At 44.3% G+C, this 23,233-nt stretch overlaps 1 long non-coding RNA gene across 1 annotated transcript in view; it reads right to left on the bottom strand.

The window, feature by feature from the left end:
* Positions 1-162: 162 nt before the first annotated feature.
* Positions 163-23,233, bottom strand: part of LOC142103484 (uncharacterized) — a 174,926-nt gene continuing 151,855 nt past the window's right edge. Inside the window, exon 3 of the long non-coding RNA XR_012679370.1 lies at positions 163-1,444. This is a non-coding gene — a long non-coding RNA (uncharacterized LOC142103484). The remainder of the gene's footprint in view (positions 1,445-23,233) is intronic.

The raw sequence follows: 23,233 nt of genomic DNA, 5'->3' as shown, positions 1-23,233 counted from the left end.
CAGTAGCAACAAAAGTATTTTGTTTTATTTCAATGGCATTGCATTTGTTAGCATGTGAGGATATTTTAAATTGACTTACTGACCCTTTTTAACAATTTATTGAATTGTGAGGGGAAAAAAATTGACAATTTGCATTTAAAGTATATTTGTTTAGTAATGAGGTTTAGTTTTATTTTTTTTAATGTTTAAAAAAATTACATTTCATGCATTTTAATACTGCTTTAGAAAAAAAATTTGGACACAGAACCTTAAAACAAATAAATAATAGGACGGACCAGCTTTGTTAGCTGTAAGTATGTTTTGACTGTAATGTGTCATTTTAAAGGGGACACAAAACTCTACAAAGCATTCGGTAATTTACCACAATATTGCCATCTTTAGTGGGGTTCCATGAGTGTAAATGACCAAGAGGATGATGAAGTCCATCCGAGGCCTCCATATTCACAAGCTTATTCGGCTTTCAAGGGATACGTGATTTCATCTTACTTTACTTTAAGGGTCAATACAGAGAACTTTCATGGGAACTTTTTACCCCAAGGACTATACACAGGACACGCGGTCACCCCCTAAGGTTAGAGGAGAGGAAATTTTTACAACCAGCGAAGGAAGGGGTTCTTTACGGTAAGGGCAGTCAAAATATGGAATCCATTACCAGGGAAGGTTGTGACGGCAGATTCAATAGATATGTTTAAGAAAGGGTTAGACAAATTTTTAGCGGAAAAGTGTATCCAGGGATACGACCGTTAAATAAAATAAAGGATAGTAGTGGATATAGGGTAAACATAGGACTGCAATATTGGGTCTGGGGGGATTTTCACAATTGAAACTGATTGGCGGTTGCTTACTCTTGATCAATTTCAAATATAAGTGCAGGATCGCAGGAGATCCAAAATAGGTTAAACTTGATGGACTGTTGTCTTTTTTCAACTTCATCAACTATGTTACATGTAAGTTATTTTTTTGGCTTACTTATAATGTAATGCTTACAGTAAATGGTCAAATGACCAAGGAAACCATTTTTTTTTCCAAAACATCACATTTAGTGCAACAGACAGGCAAAATAGTGAAAAACACAAGTGAAACACACAAAAATAATTTTGATTTGCTTGCTCCCTGGCCTAGTATTTCTTTGTTACTTGCTCTGAGATGCCTCCAGGTCACCCGAGCAGCAGGTGCAACAGGGACAATAGATGCCAGAGGGCCAGGAGTGGCGGTACTCTGAGTAACAATATACAGTAAGTAATAATGGCTTCAGTCAATCTCTCAAAAGTTGTTTAAATCATTGTAAGGGTATTTGCAATCTGATCCATTTTTGCATGTAAGACTGATTGCCACTATCCACAGATGTTTCTTCATGTAACTGTTGTGGCTGTTGTTCCACCGCCCCGTCACAGGTGTCCTTGCCTATGGGGTCCTATTAAATCTCACTCCTCGGCATCTACATCTAACATAATGGAAAAAAAATATAAGAACATTAAAATGTATGTTTTTGGTCAATATAATCCTACTTTTTGCACAATATATACATAGATTTTCTAACACACATTAGAAATTTCACATGAGAAATGTAAATGTTTTGGATCATGTGTGTATATGTGGGGTTATTTAGAGAGAAAAAAATTAACAGATGATTTGGCAATATGCATAAAGTACAAAATTTGAATATTTGACTTTATGGCAATTTATGGCAATTTTACATAAGTATCCATTTATAACTCCAAAGAATCATCACAGAAAATATATAGTAGTCTTGACCACATGGCCAGATATTCCAATCGGCTGAGTAGGTTGCAGTCTAGGGTGCTAGGCTTTGGTGGGGTTGTTGATGAAAAATCTCATTTCTAAAAAAGCAAGTGAAGATTAATTTATAAAACACCGGAATATTTACATTGTTGGTGGGGATTTAAGATGTATTTAGTCACAACATTACAATCATTTCAATAGTTAATGCATGTATTTTTATATGAAATTTACCTAGAGGGGATTGTTGTGTGGTTTGGGGAGGGCTCTCACCAGTATCAATCCGCCCCACATTGTCCACCATTTGGTTGTCAATGCAAGCTACTGCTGTCTGCTGAAGAGGACTAAGGTCTAAGGACTCCATGGTACCACCGCCTGCCCCCTGGCATGTACTCGGTGGTCTCTCAGTTTGTCCTTAAGTCTTTTTTTAAAGTCCTGCCACCTCTGTGAAATGTCCATAGTGAAGAATGTTGCAAAGTATACTGGCAAAAGCAAGTTTAAAATACTGTTGCATGCATACATTCCCCTCCCCGCCTCTCTTGTGTATCCGATTGTCCCTCAACCATCTCTTCGTAATTTCTTAAAATCAATAGTGCCAAAACTGAATACACTGTCTTCCCTCTTTCTAGATATTTATCTGAACTTGACCTCTCTATTACCGATAACAATATAACAATACTACCATCACTTCTGTTTCTCAACCCCGCTGCCTCACTCGTGATTCCTACTTCTTCTTTGCCTCCCCACATTCAATCCCACGCCCAACGCCCAATCCTATTGCTTCCATCTACGTAACATTGCCCGCATCCAACCTTTCCTATCCCCATGTTGCCACCAAAACCTCTTCTCATTTCCAGTCTTGACTATTGTAACCTTCAACTCACTGGCTACCTCCTCATTTTCATTTGGACTATACTTAATGTGGTTGTTAGACTTATCTTCCTTTCACGCCACTCTACTTCTGCATCCCCTCTCTGCCTTGCCTTAAACTGGTTCCCTTTCCCCTACAAAATCCTCTTTAAACTTCTCACCCTCACTCCACCGCTCCATACATCTCCAACCTCATCTCCATACACACTCCCTTGCAATTGGCCAATGACCATCGCCTTTCCTCCATTCAAATCACCACTTCCCACTCACAAATCCAAGATTTCTCCCGGGCTGCCCCCTCAACTGGATTGACCTCCCGCTTTCTAGTTGACTGTCCCCTAGTATGTGCACCTTCAAAGAGTCACTGAAATTATAACTGTTCTTAAAAGCATATCAACCATCCATCTAACCTTCTCTCTATGCTTACTCACCTCACCCTCTTCCATCCCCGTCCCTCCTATGCACTCCTCTTGGCTTAGATCCCCCTCCCCTGACTCCTCTTGTGCCTCTTGTCTGTTTACCTTCCCTTTAGGTTGTAAGCTCTTATGAGCAGGACCCTCTTCCATCCTGTCATAATATATCTTACTTGTCACGGGCACTAGGAGTCTTTACCCAGGGATCACCGGGTGATGGACTTACCAGAGCAATATAGGTGGTAATATGGTACTCTGGTAGCAGGGTGATCACGGAACAGGAGACAGCAGATGGTAGAGAATGCTCGTGGAAAGTCTATGACTAGCAGCACTGGTAATATATAGGTAATAGTACACGAGGAACTGAATGGACAACAGGAAACGTTAGGGTAGTCAGTGGTCTGCGGATAGCAAGTTGTACCACTGCTATAGTGAGGAGGAATGTCCAGAAATAACGGGGAGGTGATGAGAGTCAGCGGTCTGCGTTAGCAAGTTGTACCGCTGTCTAGGTGAAGGAATGGAATCCAGGTGGAGGTATCCGGAGAGTCAGTGGTCTGCGTTAGCAAGTTGTACCACTGCTATGTGGAAGGATACTGGAAACAGGTGACACAGGGAACAGGAATCAGTGGTCTGCCTCTAGCAAGTTGTACCACTGAAATATATATGTGAGGAGGAGCACGGGGAGATAAATGTAATGCAGAGTATACACGGGCACACTGAACTTGATCCCACGATGATATGCACAAAGTATTAATAACTGAGCAGCACTACACAAATATACAAAGTCACAGGAACTATCCAGACTACAAGGTAACACAGTCAAATGATGGCAATAGTCTCAGTGGATAGGCAACTCCAGAGAAGAATAACTCAGTCCAGCAAGGTATGCAATACACGAGCACAGTCAATGATAAGTATGCATGCCGTGGTTCAGAAGAGCAGGCTGTCAGAAAGGAGTGCAGGGATACCTGAGCGGCAGGAGGCCGGCAGGATGCGAAGTCCCAGGGAAATGGAAGCGGAATCCAAGTAGGTGCAGCGCACAGGTAGGTAGACCAGCAACGATGGAAACAATACTCAGGAAGCAGTAGTATATAGGACTGGTCACCTGGAGATCACTGAAGAGTAGAAGTGGTAAGGCAGAGAAGACAGCAGCAGAGCGTTGATCCAATGCAGACAGGCGAGTTGACACAGGCAGGAACACTGTAGAAGCACGGAGAGCGGATCAGCTGGCTGCAGGTACGAGGAGTACTGGAGAGTAGCGATAAGCAGGACACTGCAGATACACGGAGGTAGCGGATAGGAATCAGCAGGTGCAGTCACGATGAAACACGAGAGAGTTGAGGTAAGCTGGAACTGTTGAACACGGAGACAGCGGATAGGAATCAGCTGGTGCAGTCTCGATGAAACACGGGAGAGTTGAAGTGAGCTGGTAACTGTAGTGCACGGAGGCAGCGGATAGGAATCAGCTAGAGCAGTCACGATGAAACACGGGAGAGTTGAAGTGAGCTGGTAACTGTAGTGCACGGAGGCAGCGGATAGGAATCAGCTAGAGCAGTCACGATGAAACACGGGAGAGTTGAAGTGAGCTGATAACTGTAGTGCACGGAGGCAGCGGATAGGAATCAGCTGGAGTAGTCACGATGAAACAAAGGAGAGTTGAAGTGGTCTGGAAACCACAAGGGAGTTGAAGTGGTCTGGAAACCACAGGAATCAGCTGGGCTGAATACACGAGGAAACACAGGAACACCTTCAGAGGCTCATGGGGAATGAGACTCCAAGATCAGGCAACGAGGTATAGACAGCAGGTGCTTTAATTAGGGAGTGTTGCCTGATCAGCCAATTAACTCAAAGGAACAGATACTGAAGGTTTGAAAGGGCTGCACATGCGCAGACCCTCAGGATGGTGGACGACCACGGTTCCTAAACATACGGGAAGAAGCACTCACAGTCTGGTGAGTGACATTACTTCTGCTCCAGCTACATCAGTACTGTCCTTGCTTGAAGTTTTTGGAGTCTTAGTAGTACTGGTTCATTATTCTGTGCTGTTATACCTTGTAAGGCCTATTCTTTGTAATCTGTGAGGCAATGCGGAAATCATGTGGTGCCTTATAAATAAAGGATAATAATAATACTTATAAATATAAATGTAAATTTTCTGGGACCTACGGGTCACACAAAAATCACAGACTGCTACTCAACAATGTACTATGTTTTAAACATAGAACCAGTGGTCGAAGTGGGGGTGTATACGGTATTATGCCATACTGCACTTCTCCTACTGACTTCAATGTAAAACAATAAAATTCTATTCACTTATATTCCCATTCCATTTTTCATACCGCCTCTTCTAAATTTCCATACCACTATTTCTAAATTTCTACTGGTTTGGGATTTATTATTCAAATGCCTTGTACAACATCTGTGTGTTTGACAATATTGAAGGAAGTTGAACATTTTGGTAATGTATTCTGAGCACAATATAATTAAAAAAAGATTGTATTTAGTAATGTGGCTTGTTAAAACCAGTACAAGGCCTGCTATATAATAGTGATGTTTCATTATCAGTATGTGATTTATTCACTTTAGAATACTGAAGTTTTAATAAACCTTCTAGGTTAAGTCCATATGTAAGTGGTGTAGAGGTGTTTATATTTGGTTAATGGTAGAGTAATGCTCCATATGTGGTCAGTGTTGGACTGGGGCATGAAGGGCCCACCAGGGAATGCAATGCTAGTGGCCCATGAGACGCCGACATAGGGGCATGGGCCTATGTTGGCGTAGGGGAACGTAGGGGATGTGGCCAGTCACCCGTGAAGCAAGGCCAGCTATAGCCAATGACATAGCCATGTAACCATTAGACAGCTCCATGTCAGTGACTTGCAGGAGCAGTGTACTATCAATCGTATATCCGGAACTTTCAGGGACAGTGCATTATCAGACATGTATTAGGGACAATGTTCTACAACAGATTAAAAAAATCAAAAACAATCCTCTAACGCTGATCTAGCTCTGAGATAAAAATAATTATCACTCTCAGCCAACAAAATGAATCAATAGTAAAAATATATACTTTAATAAAGATTAAAATATTTAATATTATAAAAATGAATGTCAGAAATATAAAAAATCAAAATAAAAACATAGTGTTGTATAATAATATATAATAAAAATGTATATATTCATTTACTGAAAACCTAGTAACAAGTGAGGACAAAGACAAATTAGAATGCTGTAGTTAAGGATAATAAGAGCAGCTGGCCTCAGCTTAGATATCATACTATGTGTAAAAGGGATTGTCAATTATTTTATTTATGGCATTAATGTTTGCTATATTTTATACTGTATAAAAATTATAATGTTTATTTATTAAATAATTTAATAGAGAGGAGCCATTTGGATTTGGTGAAATCCGACAAGATCCGACGTTGGGGATTCGAGTGAAAATGAGTCTTGACTTGGTTTAGTGCGCCAGTTTTGCATCTCAAAACAAAGCAAAGCGTCATTTCTGGGAATTTTTTTTGCAAACCTCTGGAAGTTTCGGATCAGGATGTGTATATATTTTAGAGATGCTCAGGCTTGATTCTCCGAGAATCGAGCCCACCCGAACTTCGCACATCCGAATACCGAGCCAAGCCAGCTCTGTATTTTTGTGCGCACTCAGAAGTGAAAACGAGGCAAATTGTCATCATTGCATCATCGGATCTCACGAGTTTTGAATTTTATAAGTGCCGCCCTCCACGGAGATCCGGTGCCATTTCACAGAGAGACACAGAAGGGGCAGCGCGGTTCTTGACAGTTTCTAGTGTAGTTGGGCAGCGTCATATCTAAAACAGAAAGAGGAGGGGTGGCAGTTTTCTTAAAAGTTATAGCTCACACAGAAACAGGAGAGGTCCCAGTGTTGTTGCCAGTCTACAGTTACGTGCCATTGCTCCACTGCTGATTTTCATTGCTGAAATAGAAATAATAGGGCTGTCAGTGTTCTTCTGCAATCACATTCTACCTTGTTATTATAGCTCACCCAGAGACAGGAGAGGTGTCAGTGTTTAGTGCTGAAACATAAATTCAAATTATAGGGCTGGCAGTGTTTTTAAAAGTCTCCAGTCACATTCTACTGTGCCATAGCTCACCCAGAAATAGGAGAGGTGTCAGTGTTTAGTGCTGAAACAGAAATTGTAATAATAGGGTTGTCAGTGTTCCTAAAAGTCTTCAGTGACATTCTACTGTGCCATAGCTCATACAGAAACAGGAGAGGTGGCAGTGTCCCTCTCACTTTTCAGTCGCCAGTCACATTGTTCTTGTCACTCTCCACTCTCAGTGTCATTGGTCACACAGAAACTGGGGTAGCAGTGTACTTGTCACACTCCAGTCTTCAGTCACATTGTTCTTTTCACTCTCCAGTCTCAGTCATGATGATACTAATCCCTCTATGTCATGTGCTAAAGCCTATGTTCAAGTGCATAGGGGTTTTAAGTCAGGGAAACAAAAATGTAAATAAAAAGCTTGTACCCTTTTAAATAAAAAAAACACCTCTCTAATAAAGGTGAAAGTTTACTGTAGAAAATCATAAAATTGCCAAAATGCCATTCTACCCAAAATATTAATAAGGATAACGGCATCAGCTAGCTCCCTTGCCGGTAATGGCCTTTTCCATGGAATTTGTAGTTCATTTTACGACAGGGCTGTCACAATTTTTGGGCAATTCTTTTACACCAGACCAAATGTCAAAATGTTGTGCTGACTCATCTGCATCACCACTGGGTGTCTTGGGAAAGTTGAGTTTTTTCCTAGGAGCAGTTGACAAAGAAACTGAGGAATGTTGAGTCATCGTCTCACATACCACTTGAGCTGTCAGCTTGCTGACCAGGAGCTCAATGCATCTCTTGAGATCTGGGTCAGCTGGAAAGAAAGAGAAAATATAGGTCTTAAACCTAGGATCTGTCACAAACAGACTGGCTCTGATGGCCTTACCTGCTGGTATTGGCACTGCTACATTAGGAGGCGCGGAGTCTAAACACACCTCAGGTCTTCTCCAGGGACCCTCGGCAGGGGATTTGGGTTCAACTGCAGAGACGTGCAAGTCGTGGCCCTCCCAGTTAGCTACCAGCGAGGTATAGGTGAATAGCATAATCATGCAGTCCAAAGGTCAAAACTGAGCAGGCAATACAGGAACTGAAGGAGAAGGCAGAAGAAACGTCAAGAAGCCAAAGGTCAAAGCCTGGGAGTCAGGATAAGTCCAGAGGAAAATCCGTAAGAATGGTCAGGCAAAACTGGGGTCAAAATCCAATAATAGTAATCTAAGAAAACACACAGTGCTGGAGTCTAGAGACTAGATACTCTGGCACCCTAGTAGTGCCAGAGTCAGGTTTAAATACAGACTGACTGTCATTGGTGGAAGTGGGATCCGTGGTCAGCTCTTCTGAGCGCCGACAGGAAGTGCTGGCTGGTTTTGCTATTGCCTGGAACCCGAAGTCGCGTCCTGTTGCTTGGCAACGGAATGGTCGGGCAATAGCGAAGGTGTCCGTCCCCGGCACTTGACAGGATCACACACAGCGTGTGTTCAGGGACGGCACCTGACAGGATCATGCACAGTGAAATGTAGTGATCCAATTTCAAGATGTTAATAACTCTCGGATCCTGGTGAAGCAAATAAAGTACTTGTCACAGTTGGCTTACAGGAAATTGATACCTAGGCTCTGCTGAACATGGCTAAGCCCACGCATGGGCACGGAGTCTAACAGACAGGTGGTTTTCACCAGGAACCCCCGCAAGGAGGCATGGTCTTGGCTGCAGGTCGCGGTCCCGTGAATGAGTGTACAGCAGAACGATGTGGGGGAGCGAGGTGAAGTGGATGGAGACGATGGAGTCCACAGATGAATGGTATAAATACAGGCACAACAATAATATAGGCTGATGGTCAGCAGCCAATGAGTCACTAGGAGAATAGGTGCTCTGTGGTATACAACGAGAGGACAGAGGCTGTCACTTTGAAGTACTCTGGAGATGGTAATGGAAGTACTGGAGCAGCAATAGTTCAACACATCCAGAGGCTGAAGGCTGACTGGAGTGGTGGAGGTAACTCGTAGTAACAGCTGATGAGTCCCAGATGAAATAGCAGCTGTCACAACAGAGTACAATGGAGATGGTAATAGAGGTACTGGAACAGCAATAGTTCAACACGGCTGCAGGCTGAGAGCAAACTGGAGTTATGGAGGTAACTCGTAGTAACAGCTGATGAGTCACAGGGAGAGTAGCGGCTCTGAACGGTAGCGATGAGAGAACTGAAGCTTTCACGATGAAGTACACTGGAGATGGTAATAGAGGTACTGAAGCAGCGATAGTTCAACACGGCCAGAAACTTAGAGCACACTGGAGAAATGGAGGTAACCCGTGGTAACAGCTGATGAGTCACAGATGTAGTAGCGACTCTGAGTGGTAGCGATGAGAGAACCAAAGCTGTCATGATGAAGTACACTGGAGATGGTAAGAGAGGTACTGGAACAGCAATGGTTTAGCACAGGCCACGAACTGAGAGCAGACTGGAACTGGAGATGAGCGCACTCGGATTTCCTGAATCCGAGCCCACCCGAACGTTGCTGATCCGAGTCGGATCCGAGACAGATCCGGGTATTGGCGCCAAATGAAAACTTGAAACCGAGGCTCGGAGTCATAATCCCGCTGTCAGATCTCGCGATACTCAGAACCTATAAATTCCCCGCTAGTCGCCGCCATCTTCACTCGGGCATTGATCAGGGTAGAGGGAGGGTGTGTTAGGTGGTCCTCTGTCCTGGTAGATCTCGTGCTGTGCTGTTTAGTTCTGTGCTGTGCTGTTTAGTTCTGTGCTGTGCTGTGCTGTGCTGTGTTCTGCAGTATCAGTCCAGTGGTGCTGTGTGCTGTGCTCTGTCAATTTTGAGTTCAGTGGTGCAGCTGGGTCCTGTGCTGTGTCCTGTTCAGTCCAGTGGTCCTGTGTCCTGTGCTCTGTGCTTCTAAGGGCATAGTTATTTCCCCATTATTCCCAAGTGTTTAAAAAATTAAAAAAAAGTTATAAAAAAAAATACAAAAAAATAATTAAATTTTTTTTTAATTACAACAAAATTTGCAAAACCAATCCTGCAGTATAAGCCCATTGGTACTGCAATATTACCAAGTTCACTGATTCAGCAGTATAAGTCCAGTGGTACTGCTATTACAAAGTTCACTGATTCAGCAGTATAAGTCCAGTGGTACTGATATATTACAAAGTTCACTGATTCAGCAGTACAAGTCCAGTGGTACTGATATATTACAAAGTTCACTGATTCAGCAGTATAAGTCCAGTGGTACTGATATATTAAAAAGTTCACTGATTCAGCAGTATAAGTCCAGTGGTACTGATATATTACAAAGTTCACTGATTCAGCAGTATAATTCCAGTGGTACTGCTATTACAAAGTTCACTGATTCAGCAGTATAAGTCTAGTGGTACTGCTATTACAAAGTTCAAAGATTCAGCAGTATAAGTCCAGTGGTACTGATATATTACAAAGTTCACTGATTCAGCAGTATAAGTCCAGTGGTACTGCTATTACAAAGTTCACTGATTCAGCAGTATAAGTCCAGTGGTACTGCTATTACAAAGTTCACTGATTCAGCAGTGTATAAGTCCAGTGGTACTGCTATTACAAAGTTCACTAATTCAGCAGTATAAGTCCAGTGGTACTCTCCTGTGCCGCATATAATTTTTAAAGGCTTTGCCGAGTGTGTGTGGCTTAGGGGTACGCTCTCTTGTGCTACAAATAATGGAAAATCAAAATTTGGAGTATAAAGTAGGGAAAGATCAAGACCCACTTCCTCCTAATGCTGAAGCTGCTTCCACTAGTCATGACATAGACGATGAAATGCCATCAACGTCGTCTGGCAAGCCCGATGCCCAATCTCCTAGTACAGGGCATGTAAAATCCAAAAAGCCCAAGTTCTCAAAAAAATAGCAAAAAGAGAAACTTAAAATCATCTGAGGAGAAACGTAAAGTTGGCAATATGCCATTTACGACACGGAGTGGCAAGGAACGGCTGAGGCCCTGGCCCGTATTCATGACTAGTGGTCCAGCTTCACCCAAGGATCTAAGCCCTCCTCCTACCCCCCCTACAAAAAATTTAAGAGAGTTATGCTGTCAGCAACAACAACAAAACAGCAAAGAACTCTGCCTTCTAAACAGATGACATCACAAATCCCCAAGGCGAGTCCAAGGGTGTTGTTGGTTGTGAACCCTGACCTTCCCATCACTGTACGGGAAGAGGTGACTCCATCCAGCATTTGCAGCATGCCCTCTGCATATGCTGGAAGGATCACCCACAGTCCAGTTACAGATTTGGCTAATGAAGGTGTGAATGTTGTACACTGGGAGGAGGATATTGATATAGCTGGCGCTGAGGAGGATGTTGATGATTATGATGCAGACAGATACCAAATTGCCTTTCTCAATTTCTATTTATATTCTAGATTATATAACGGCTGAATAGTTTTCTATTTTACTCCTACTGGAGAGGGGATCTGATGCAGACAGATACCAAACTGCCTTTGTCCATTTCTTTGTATATTTGAATTTCTAGTTCTACAGTCTATGCAGGCTGCTTTTTTTATATTCAACTACAAGTGTAGGGCGGGGGGGGGGGGGGGGGGGCATAGATAGCCACCAAAGTAACGTGGTCCATTTAATTTCACTTTCTAGCTCCACAGTCTGTGCAGCCTGCTTTTTTTATCTTCAAAGTATTTACAAGCCTTGCAATCTAAATTAACTAGAGGTAGTGACGTGCTAGAACTCCACCCTCTATATGCTGCAGAGGATGGGGGGGGGCTGATGCAGACAGATACCAAACTGACTTTGTCCATTTCTTTTCATATTCTAATTCTACAGTCTATGCAGGCTGCTATTTTTCTATGCTATTTTATCTTCAAAGTATTTATATTTACAAAGGCAGTTTGGAAGCCCCTGTACAAACTGGCTCCATTTTACCTGAGTTGTCCCCCCTCCAGTGTGTACTCGGAAAGAGTTTTTAGTGCAGCGGGGAACCTGGTCAGTGAGCGGCGAAGGAGGTTGCTTCCTCACAACGTTGAAAAAATGATGTTTATAAAAATGAATAATCAATTCCTCAATGAAGTACAGCACTGCCCTCCAGATAGTACAGAGGGACCTGTGGATGTGGAGTCCAGCGGTGACGAATTGATAATGTGTGAGGAGGAGGAAGTACACACTATAGGGGGAGAGGAATCAGAGGTTGTGGATGAGGATGACATCTTTCCTCAGTAGAGCCTGTTTAGTTTGTACAGGGAGAGATGAATTGTTAATTTGGTGTGGGGGCCCAAACAAGCCAATCATTTCAGCCACAGTTGTTTGGTAGGCCCTGTCGCTGAAATGATTGGTTTGTTAAAGTGTGCATGTCCTATTTCAACAACATAAGGGTGGGTGGGAGGGCCCAAGGACAATTCCATCTTGCAACTATTTTTTTGGCATTATGTGACCATTCAACAGTCGTTTGCCATGTTCAAAAAGTAAAAGAAAATGTCAACAAATTCAAAAAATTTAATCAAAAGTTAAATGCCCTGTCATTATTTAAAACAAGAGGGTTTGACGTGCTAGAATTAGTGTAGTGTTAATATGTTATAAACACTACACTTGGAACTTGGAGGAGGTATTGTGGCCCCGGTATCAAATTTAGTACCGGGGCCACCCCACTACGCAGTCCAGATACTTGTTTGGTGGAATTCTGACCAGTTGAGGATGTAACTATTTATTATATTGTGGCCCCGGTATCAAATTTAGTACCGGGGCCACCCCACTACGCAGTCCAGATACTTGTTTGGTGGAATTCTGACCAGTTGAGGGTGTAACTATTTATTATATTGTGGCCCCGGTATCAAATTTAGTACCGGGGCCACCCCACTACGCAGTCCAGATACTTGTTTGGTGGAATTCTGACCAGTTGAGGGTGTAACTATTTATTATATTGTGGCCCCGGTATCAAATTTAGTACCGGGGCCACCCCACTACGCAGTCCAGATACTTGTTTGGTGGAATTCTGACCAGTTGAGGTTGTAACTATTTATTATATTATGGCCCCGGTATCAAATTTAGCACCGGGGCCACCCAACTACGCAGTCCAGATACTTGTGTGGTGGAATTCTGACCAGTTGAGGCTGTAACTATTTATTATATTGTGGCCCCGGTATCAAATTAAGTACCGGGGCCACCCCACTACACAGTCCAGAATTTATTTTGGGGAAATTCAGAGCCGTGGAGGGTTTTTTATTAATTATATTGTGGTGACCACTCCTCTGCGCAGTCCAGGTACATTTTTTGGTGCGATTCATACCAGTTTATGGTTTTCTTATTATATATATTGTGGTGACCACTCCTCTACGCAGTCCAGGTACATTATTCGGTGCGATTCAGACCAGTTGATGATTTTCTTATTATATTGTGGTGACCACTCCTCTACGCAGTCCAGATACATTTATTGGTGCGAATGATACAAGTTCAGGGTTTTTAAATTATATTGTGGTGACCCACTCCTCTACGCAGTCCAGGTACATTTTTTGGTGCGATTAAGACCAGTTGATGGTTTTCATATTATATTGTGGTGACCCACTCCTCTACGCAGTCCAGGTACATTTTTTGGTGCGATTAAGACCAGTTGATGGTTTTCTTATTATATTGTGGTGACCCACTCCTCTACGCAGTCCAGATACATTTATTGGTGCGAATCATACAAGTTCAGGGTTTTTAATTTATATTGTGGTGACCACTCCTCTACGCAGTCCAGGTACATTTATTGGTGCGATTCAGACAAGTTGATGGTTTTCTTATTATATTGTGGTGACCAGTCCTCTACGCAGTCCAGATACATTTATTGGTGCGAATGATACAAGTTCAGGGTTTTTAAATTATATTGTGGTGACCCACTCCTCTACGCAGTCCAGGTACATTTTTTGGTGCGATTAAGACCAGTTGATGGTTTTCTTATTATATTGTAGTGACCCACTCCTCTACGCAGTCCAGATACATTTATTGGTGCGAATCATACAAGTTCAGGGTTTTTAAATTATATTGTGGTGACCCACTCCTCTACGCAGTCCAGGTACATTTTTTGGTGCGATTAAGACCATTTGATGGTTTTCTTATTATATTGTGGGGACCACTCCACTACGCAGTCCAGAAAGATACCTCGTTGCAACGTTTTGGACTAATAACTATATTGTGAGGTGTTCAGAATACAATGTAAATTAGTGGAAATGCTTGTTATTGAATGTTATTGAGGTTAATAATAGCGTAGGAGTGAAAATAAGCCCAAAAACTTGATTTTTGAACTTTTTATGCTTTTTTCAAAAAAAATCCGAATCCAAAACCTTAAATCCGAACCAAAACCTTTTGGCAGGTGTTTTGCGAAACAAATCCGAACCAAAAACATCACGAAAATCCGAATCCAAAACACAAAACACGAGACACCAAAAGTCGCCGGTGCACATCCCTAACTGGAACACAGTCAAACCACAAGGAGAACAGGAACCAGAACCACAGACTGCAGGAAGTGAGCTTGAAGAACAGGCATCAGACAGGTGAATCCAGGAGGTTTAAATAGTGCTCCAGAAGTGCTTAGCCAATGAAAAAGAGGGAGGAGGTCCTGAAGTGCAATAGGCTTGCACCTGCACAGATCTGAATATAGCTGAATGAATGAACTGGAGAATGTCTGATGCGGAACATGGCAATTTCCAGATGAATGGACTGCAGGTAATGAGACAGGTACTATCTGTGGGACCAGAGCATTACAATACTTGATCTACAAGTCTTACATAGTTAGCGGAATTGCTTAGTTTCTTTTCCTCCTTCGATTTCTCTAGCTGCTTTTCCAAAAGTCTAATTAAGAGAATCACTTGACTCAAGCTAACAGTGTCTGAACTCACTTCACAGGTGACTACTTAGAGTGGTTACAGAACCTTGCACAACACGGAAAGTATTCTCCACTGCTCTGGACTAAAGTACATTCCCCCTCAAATTCAATTTTGCTGTTGCAGAATGCCGAAAATGACCCGAAGTATTTCTGGATAGAGACCGCATCTCCTGCATGTTACTATTATTTTTAAAAAAGCTTGGTACCACCAAGTTAATTGTGTGAGCAAAACAGGGAATGTGATGGAGATATTTTTATTTAGTCTTGCGACATAAGCATACAGAAATATTACAAAAAGGTGGCACCACTTTTTTATAAAATCACAAACCACACAGTAAGGCACTGGAGATCTGCTATCCAAGCTCAGACAGAGTCCGGCAATATAAATAGGACTATAAATACATATATACAAAAAAATAAAACCCACATAAAATAAAAAAGGGTGCCACCACTAAACCATAACACATCCAAATACAAATTCACAAATACACTTACCCACCGCAAAGATGCAAGCTGTAGGTGCATGCTAAGCCATACTTGAAAAAAACACTTAACCTTCAAAATCTAGGGGGTGAAAGAATAGTAAGGAAAACCATTTAGAAAGGAGAAAGCGCCGGACTTTGACCTCCCTACGGAGGTTTCTGACCCCGCCAGAGTCTGAGCCAGTTGGCATTGTTCATCCGACGTCCCTCCATATCCCTCAGTTTCCACACCTCGTGGAGAATGTCACTTGCCACCACTTCACAAGGAAGGATTTTATGTCTGATGGACACCTGACACCGTGCATTCAACGTGAAATATCTAACCACTAAACTGACTAAAATAAGGGTACAGAAATCAAAAGCCCTCCACCTGGCCTTGAATGCCCCATAGACCCATTCAGGGTAACTAAGCCCCGAAAGGCAGGGAATCCCTAAGGACCCAGAGACTCTTTCATAAACCTCTACGTTAAAGGGACACCGAAGCAAAAAATGGTCCATAGTCTCCTCCACCCCTAGACACTACTCCCGTGGGCAGCCACGATCATCAGCGTTTCTATACTTGAGATTTCCTCTCACGTAGAGTCTCCCTTGAAAGGAGAGCCAGGCAATATCCCAAAGCTTCAATGGGATTCTCCCCAAATTGATCAGGGAAAGCCCCGCAGAACTCACATCACCCGGGCAGTCCCTCAGTGACAGCGGGACACAGAAATGGGAGTGCAGGACTCTCTTCTCCAACTCCCTTCTAGTAGAGCTCCCGACTTCCCCCACCCCCAGGCCCCAATGCCTTGTCACCTTCAATCCCAAGGAAACGTAGGCTGGGAGATACCCATGCAGGACCCGGAAGCTTTTCACTATGCCTCCCCTATACCATGTACTAAGGAAGGGATCCACCCAAACCCTGAAACCACCCACCCACCGAGGAGGGGTCTCAACTAGGAGATTGCTCAGGTGCAACTTTAAAAAAGTTGTGATGAAGAAAAGCACTGGATTAATCATGCCCAGGCCACCATCCTTCCTCGGCTGATAGGTCACAGCCTGACCAGGTTCAGCCTATTCCCCCAGAGCAACTGGAAGAAAACTGCATAAACCCTAGACCATAAAGACTCCGGCAGAAGGCACACATAGCTGATGTACAGGAAAACCGGGATCAGGAAGGTCTTGACCAGGTCCACCCTTTCCCGGAGAGATTGTTTCCACCTCTTCCAGCTCTCTACCTTCCGGGAAGCTTCCTCCAGGCTAAGTTCCCAATTTTGCTTGGCATAATCGCCAGGGCCAAATTGAATCCCTAAAATGTTGATCTTTTCCCTAGCCCGGGGGAGACTGTCTGGAAGGCTGAAATCACAACTCTCCTCGCCCATCCAGAAAACTTTACTCTTTTCCAGGTTTACTAATGAGCCACTGGCCTCGGAATACCCGCAGACCAGAGTTGTTACCTCTATTGCTTCTGCGGAACTCGACAAGACAATTGTAACATCGTCAGCGTAGGCCACTACCTTCAAAGGACACTCCGGACCCAACAGCACTCCCCCTAACGAGCCGCCATCAACCCTTCGGACGAAGGGATCTATGACGAACACATACAGGAGGGGTGTCAGGGGTCAACCCTGCCTTACTCCAGAGCTCACCTCAAAGGATGGACCCACCCAACCATTCACAAGAGGGAAGCTCTTGGCTTGTCTGTAAATAGTATGCAGCTAATTCACCACCCGGACCGGAAGACCATACCACAGAAGTATAGCCCAAAGGTACTCATGATTCACCCTATCAAAGGCCTTCGACTGATCTAATGCTAAAAGATACTTCCCCCACCTCTCCGCATGACACTGCTCAAAGACCTCCCGCACCGCCAGGACAGCACTGAAAGTGCTTCGACCCTTCACAGTGCAATGCTGAGAAGGAGAGAGCAATCGGCCGGAAAACCTGCATCACTCTATTAAAAAGTACCTTCGCCAAAATCTTCCTGTCGGTATTGAGAAGAGCGATGGGGCGCCAGTTCTCAACACACGACTGATCTTTCCCCTTGGACAACAAAATAAGGGCAGAGACCCTCATGGAGGGAGGTAATAAACCTCTTCCCAGGCTCTCATTAAACACCTCCATGAGGCGCGGAGTCAGGATGTCCCCAAAGACTTTAAGAAACTCAGGCGAGCCACTAAGAACTTCAAGGCCAGGAGTCTCCCTCAAAAAACGGTCCATCTTTTCTCCGACAAGAGATCAGAGTAGAAGGACCGCACGACACCAAGGATGCCCTCCTTATCCTCCCTGAGCACACCCCCAGCATCGCGCAAGCCCCTCACCTCCTTAACATCTACCGAGTTCCTACAGCTCTAGAAGGGGTTGGGCGAATGGTACTTCCTATAGTCCTTGTCACGGGCACTAGGAGTCTTTACCCAGGGATCACCAGATGGTAGGCTTACCAGAGCAATGTAGATGGTAATAGGGTACTCTGGTAGCTGGGTGATCACGGAACATGAAATGATGACCGATGAGATGCTCAGGAAAGTCTATGACTAGCAACACTGGTAATACTGAGGTAATGATTCACAAGGAACTGTATGGACAAGGGCACGTGAAGGTAGTCAGTGGTCTGCGATAGCAAGTTGTACCACTGCTATAGTGAGGAGGAATGTCCAACAGAAACAAGGAGGTGATGAGAGTCAGCGGTCTGCGGGTAGCAAGTTGTACCGCTGTCTGAGTGAAGGAATGGAATCCAAGTGGAGGTATCCAGGTAGTCAGTGGTCTGCGGTAGCAAGTTGTACCACTGCTATGTGAGAGGATAATGGAACAGGTGATACCGGAAACAGGGATCAGTGGTCTGACATCAGCAAGTTGTACCACTGCATATATATGTGAGGAGGTGCACGGGGGAAGACTGCAACACAGGATATACACAGGCACCTTATACACGATCCACAGTAATATGCACAATATAGGTATATATATATGTAAATGACTGATCAGGTCTGCAATCTAGAAAGTCTCTTGAAGTAGTCCAGCACAATGATAACACAGTCAATGATGGCAATAGACTCAGCGGATAGCAGACTCCAGAGAGAACCAAACACAGTCCAGCAAGATATGCAATACACAGCACAGTCAATGAGAAGTATGCATACCGTGGTTCAGCAGTAGCAGTCAGATGGGATTGCAGCGGTACCTGAGCGGCTGGAGGCCGACTGGATAGGAAGTCCCTGGATAGGAGAAGCAGCGGTCTAGCAGGTGCAGCGCACAGGTGAGTAGACCGACAGGGACACGAATCCACAGGAGTCAGCAACACGTGGAACTGGACTCATAGGAAACCCAGGAGAATGGAGATGATCCAGCAGAGGGTAGTAGAAGAGATACAAATCCAATGCTGACAGGAGGGTAGAGGCCAGTGGAACACGTGAAGGCGTGGAGAGTGGATCAGCAGGAGATGGACGATAGCGCTGACCACAGCGGCAGGACTCAGCGGCACACGGAGGTAACCAGTAGCAACCACAGGAACCAACAGCGATGGGAAACAGGAGTGCAGCGCAGGGCAGGAGCTGTAGATCACGAAGTGAAGCAGATGGTAATGAAAAGCGGCAGTCTCGAGGAAGGCACAGCAAAGATGAGATGAGAGTGTAGTGCACGGAGGCAGCGGATAGTAATCAGCTGGCAGTCACGATGTTGAACACAGGCGAGTTGCAAGCAGGAGACTGTAGTGCACGGAGGCAGCGGATAGTAGTCAGCTGGCAGTCACGATGTTGAACACAGGCGAGTTGCAAGCAGGAGACTGTAGTGCACAGAGGCAGCGGATAGTAGTCAGCTGGCAGTCACGATGTTAAACACAGGCGAGTTGCAAGCAGGAGACTGTAGTGCACGGAGGCAGCGGATAGCAATCAGCAAACAGACTTGATGAGAAGCAGGTGAGTGAGGTAAAAGCTGGAGTGCACGGAGGCAGCGGATAGCAATGAGCAAACAGTCACATTGATATAAAATAACGTTGAAGTGGTGTAGAAGACTGTAGTGCACGGAGGCAGCGGATAGGAATCAGCAAACAGTCCTGATGATACAGTTGATGGTAGAAGTGGTATGGAAACCACAGTAGTAGAAGTGGTTTGGAAACCACAGGAATCAGCAGCACTGAATACACAAGTAATACAGGAACACCTTCAGAGACTCATGAGGAATGAGACTCCAAGATCAGGCAACGTGGTAGTGACCACAGGTGCTTAATATAGGGAGGTTGCCTGATCTGCCAATTAAGTTAAAGGGGTATACACTGAAGTATAGAAAAGGGCTGCGCATGCGCAGACCCTCAGGATGGTGGACGGCCACGGTTCCTAAATGTCCGGGAAGAGGCACTCACGGTCCGGTGAGTGACAGTACCCCCCCTTTTAAAGGTGGGCACAGAACGCCTGGAACCGGGCTTGTCCGGATTTTTGGAGTAAAACTTCTTCAAAAGGGCAGGAGCATTAAGATCTTCAGCTTTGATCCAAGAGCGCTCCTCAGGACCAAAGCCCTTCCAATGAACGAGGAAGTGGAGGACTCCTCGCGAAATTTTTGCATCTAGTACCTCGGTAATCTCAAAATCCTCCTCCTGATGGACTTGAACTGGCTGCGGAGCTGAGGGAGGAGTTGAAAAACGGTTGATAATAAGAGGTTTGAGCAAAGATACATGGAAGGCATTAGAAATCCGAAGACTCTTAGGAAGAAGGAGTTTCACACATACTGGATTGATAACTTGAATGATCCTATATGGACCAATAAAACGAGGGGCGAATTTCATGGATGGAACCTTCAAACGAATATTTTTTGTGGATAACCAGACACGATCTCCAATTTTTAGTGGTGGAATAGCCCGCCTCTTCTTATCAGCGAAAGATTTATATTTGACAGATGTCTTCTTTAAACAGGTTCTAACCTGAGACCAGATATTTTTAAAGGTCTGACAAACAGTCTCCACCGCAGGAACTTGGGCGGGAGGGCAGGAAATTCCGGAAAAGACGGATGGTGACCGTAGACCACAAAGAATGGAGTTTTGGATGATGACTCATGGTACATGTTGTTATGGGCGAACTCAGCCCAAGGGAGTAACTCTACCCAGTTGTCTTGATTGGCTGATGAAAATATCCTTATAAAAGTCTCAAGATCTTGATTGACACGTTCGGTTTGTCCATTGGATTGTGGATGGTAAGAAGATGAGAGTGCTAATCGTATGCCCAAGGTTTTACAAAGGGCTCGCCAGAATCTGGACACGAATTGTACTCCTCTATCAGACACAATCTCAGATGGACATCCATGGATACGGAAGATCTCTTTAATGAAATGTTCAGCCAGGATAGACGAGGAAGGCAAACCAGACAGAGGGATGAAATGAGCCATCTTCGAAAATCTGTCCACTACCACCCAAATAGTGTTATGGTTCTTACTAGGTGGTAAGTCAGTAACGAAATCCATACTAATATGGGTCCATGGTTTGGACGGAATGGGTAGTGGTCGCAGCAACCCTGCTGGGGTTCTGCGGGAGGATTTGAATTGCGAACATAATTCACAGGAAGCAATGAACTCTTTGACGTCTCTCCTCATTGAAGGCCACCAGTAACTTCGAGAGAGAATCTCAAAAGTCTTGTGTTCACCGGCGTGTCCAGAAAAACGAGAGGCATGGAACCACGAAAGGATTTTCCTCCTTAGAGTAGAAGGCACGAGGGTCTTCCCAAATGGTAGCGTTTTGGTGGATGAAGCAGCCAGTGAGATACATTTGGGGTCTAGAATGGTATGGTTGGAAACCTCTTCTATATCAGAGGACGTAGCAAAGGCTCTAGATAAGGCATCAGCTTTTTTGTTCTTGGCAGCTGGTTTGAAGGTAATTATTAATTCAAAACGGGAAAAGAAAAGAGACCATCTTGCTTGACGAGGGTTCAAGCATTGGGCAGACTGGAGATATGACAAGTTCTTATGATCCGTGAAGATCGTCACCGGATGGCGAGCTCCCTCCAACAAGTATCTCCATTCCTCTAATGCGGCTTTGATAGCCAGTAATTCCTTGTCTCCGATGGTATAATTCTTCTCTGCGGGTAGGAGACCCCGAGAATAGAAGGCACAAGGGTGGAATTTTTGCTGTTCCGAGCGTTGGGAGAGAATAGCTCCTAAGCCCACATTAGAGGCATCTACTTCTAGGAAAAAAGGGAGTGTCACATCAGGCTGACGAAGGATTGGAGCCGAAGAGAAGGACTCTTTTAATGTTTGAAAGGCTTGAATAGCCTCAGTAGACCATTGCTTAGGATTAGCCCCTTTACGAGTCAGGGCCACAATAGGAGATGCAATGGAAGAAAAATCTTGAATGAAGCGTCTATAGTAATTGGCAAAACCTAAAAAACGCTGGATGGCACGAAGAGTAGTTGGCTGGGGCCAATGTAGTACAGCATTTACTTTGTCAGGATCCATCTTCAGACCAACTCCGGAAACAATATACCCCAAGAATGGAATCTGGGGTAATTCGAATGAACATTTTTCTAATTTACAGAACAATGAATTTTTCCGTAGCCTGGAGAGGACTTCTGCCACATGTTGGTGGTGAGAAGGCAGGTCCTGTGAAAAAATCAATATGTCGTCCAGGTAGACGACGACACATACATATAATAAGTCCCGAAAAATCTCATTAATGAAGCCCTGAAAAACAGCGGGGGCATTACATAGCCCGAAAGGCATTACCAGATATTCGTAATGCCCGTCTCTGGTGTTAAACGCCGTCTTCCATTCGTCACCGGAACGGATTCTGATTAAATTGTAAGCACCACGAAGATCCAACTTAGTAAAAATACGGGCTCCCTTGATGCGGTCAAATAGCTCAGTGATCAACGGAATGGGATACCGGTTCTTGATAGTAATGGCATTGAGTCCACGAAAATCTATACAAGGGCGTAATGATCCATCCTTCTTTTTGACAAAGAAGAACCCAGCTCCAGCGGGCGAGGTGGAAGGTCGAATGAACCCACGCTGGAGGTTCTCCCGTATATATTCAGATGTAGCTTGAGTTTCAGGTAACGAGAGTGGATAGACCCGGCCTCTGGGAGGAGTCTTGCCAGGAAGAAGATCAATCGGACAATCCCAAGAACGATGAGGAGGAAGACGTTCAGACTGAGCTTTATCAAAAACATCGGTAAATGAAGCATATTGAGGAGGGAGTCCCGGTGAAATAGCTGAAATGGAAGCTTGCTGTACCTTGAGAGGAATGACTTGGGAAAGGCAATGATGGTGACATTCAGGCCCCCAAGACGTGACTTGAGGGGTGCGCCAGTCAATCTGGGGAGATTGACACTGAAGCCATGGAAGGCCTAGGACAATCGGACTTGTCGTAACAGGAAGAATTAAAAACGATATCTCTTCATGATGCAGAGCACCAATCTGAAGGGTTACTGGAGACGTACTCTGGGTGATGAGACCGTTGATGAGACGTGATCCATCGATAGCCGTCACAGTAATGGGAGTTTTTAAGGTAATCATTGGTAGAGACCATTGATTAACTAACGATTTGGAAATAAAATTTCCTGCTGCTCCGGAATCAATCAATGCCTGTGACTCAAAGGTCTTGGTAGCAAAGGAAATAGTCACATCAAAAGCGCAGACTTTAGATTTCATAGACGATGGAGAGGACTCCAGGGACCCTAACTTCACCTCTCCAGAACTAGTTAGGGCCTGGCATTTCCCGATCTCTTAGGGCAGGAGCTGAGGACATGAGTGGAATCAGCACAATAGATACAGAGTCTATTCTTGACTCTTCGTTTCCTCTCCTCAGAAGATAACTTGGAACGTCCAATCTCCATGGGAATCACAGCGGGT

This window comes from Mixophyes fleayi, chromosome 10, assembly GCF_038048845.1.
Source record: "Mixophyes fleayi isolate aMixFle1 chromosome 10, aMixFle1.hap1, whole genome shotgun sequence".
NCBI lineage: Eukaryota > Metazoa > Chordata > Amphibia > Anura > Limnodynastidae > Mixophyes > Mixophyes fleayi.
The sequence above is the reverse complement of the archived record's forward strand: the minus strand, read 5'-3'. Positions and strand labels throughout refer to the sequence as shown.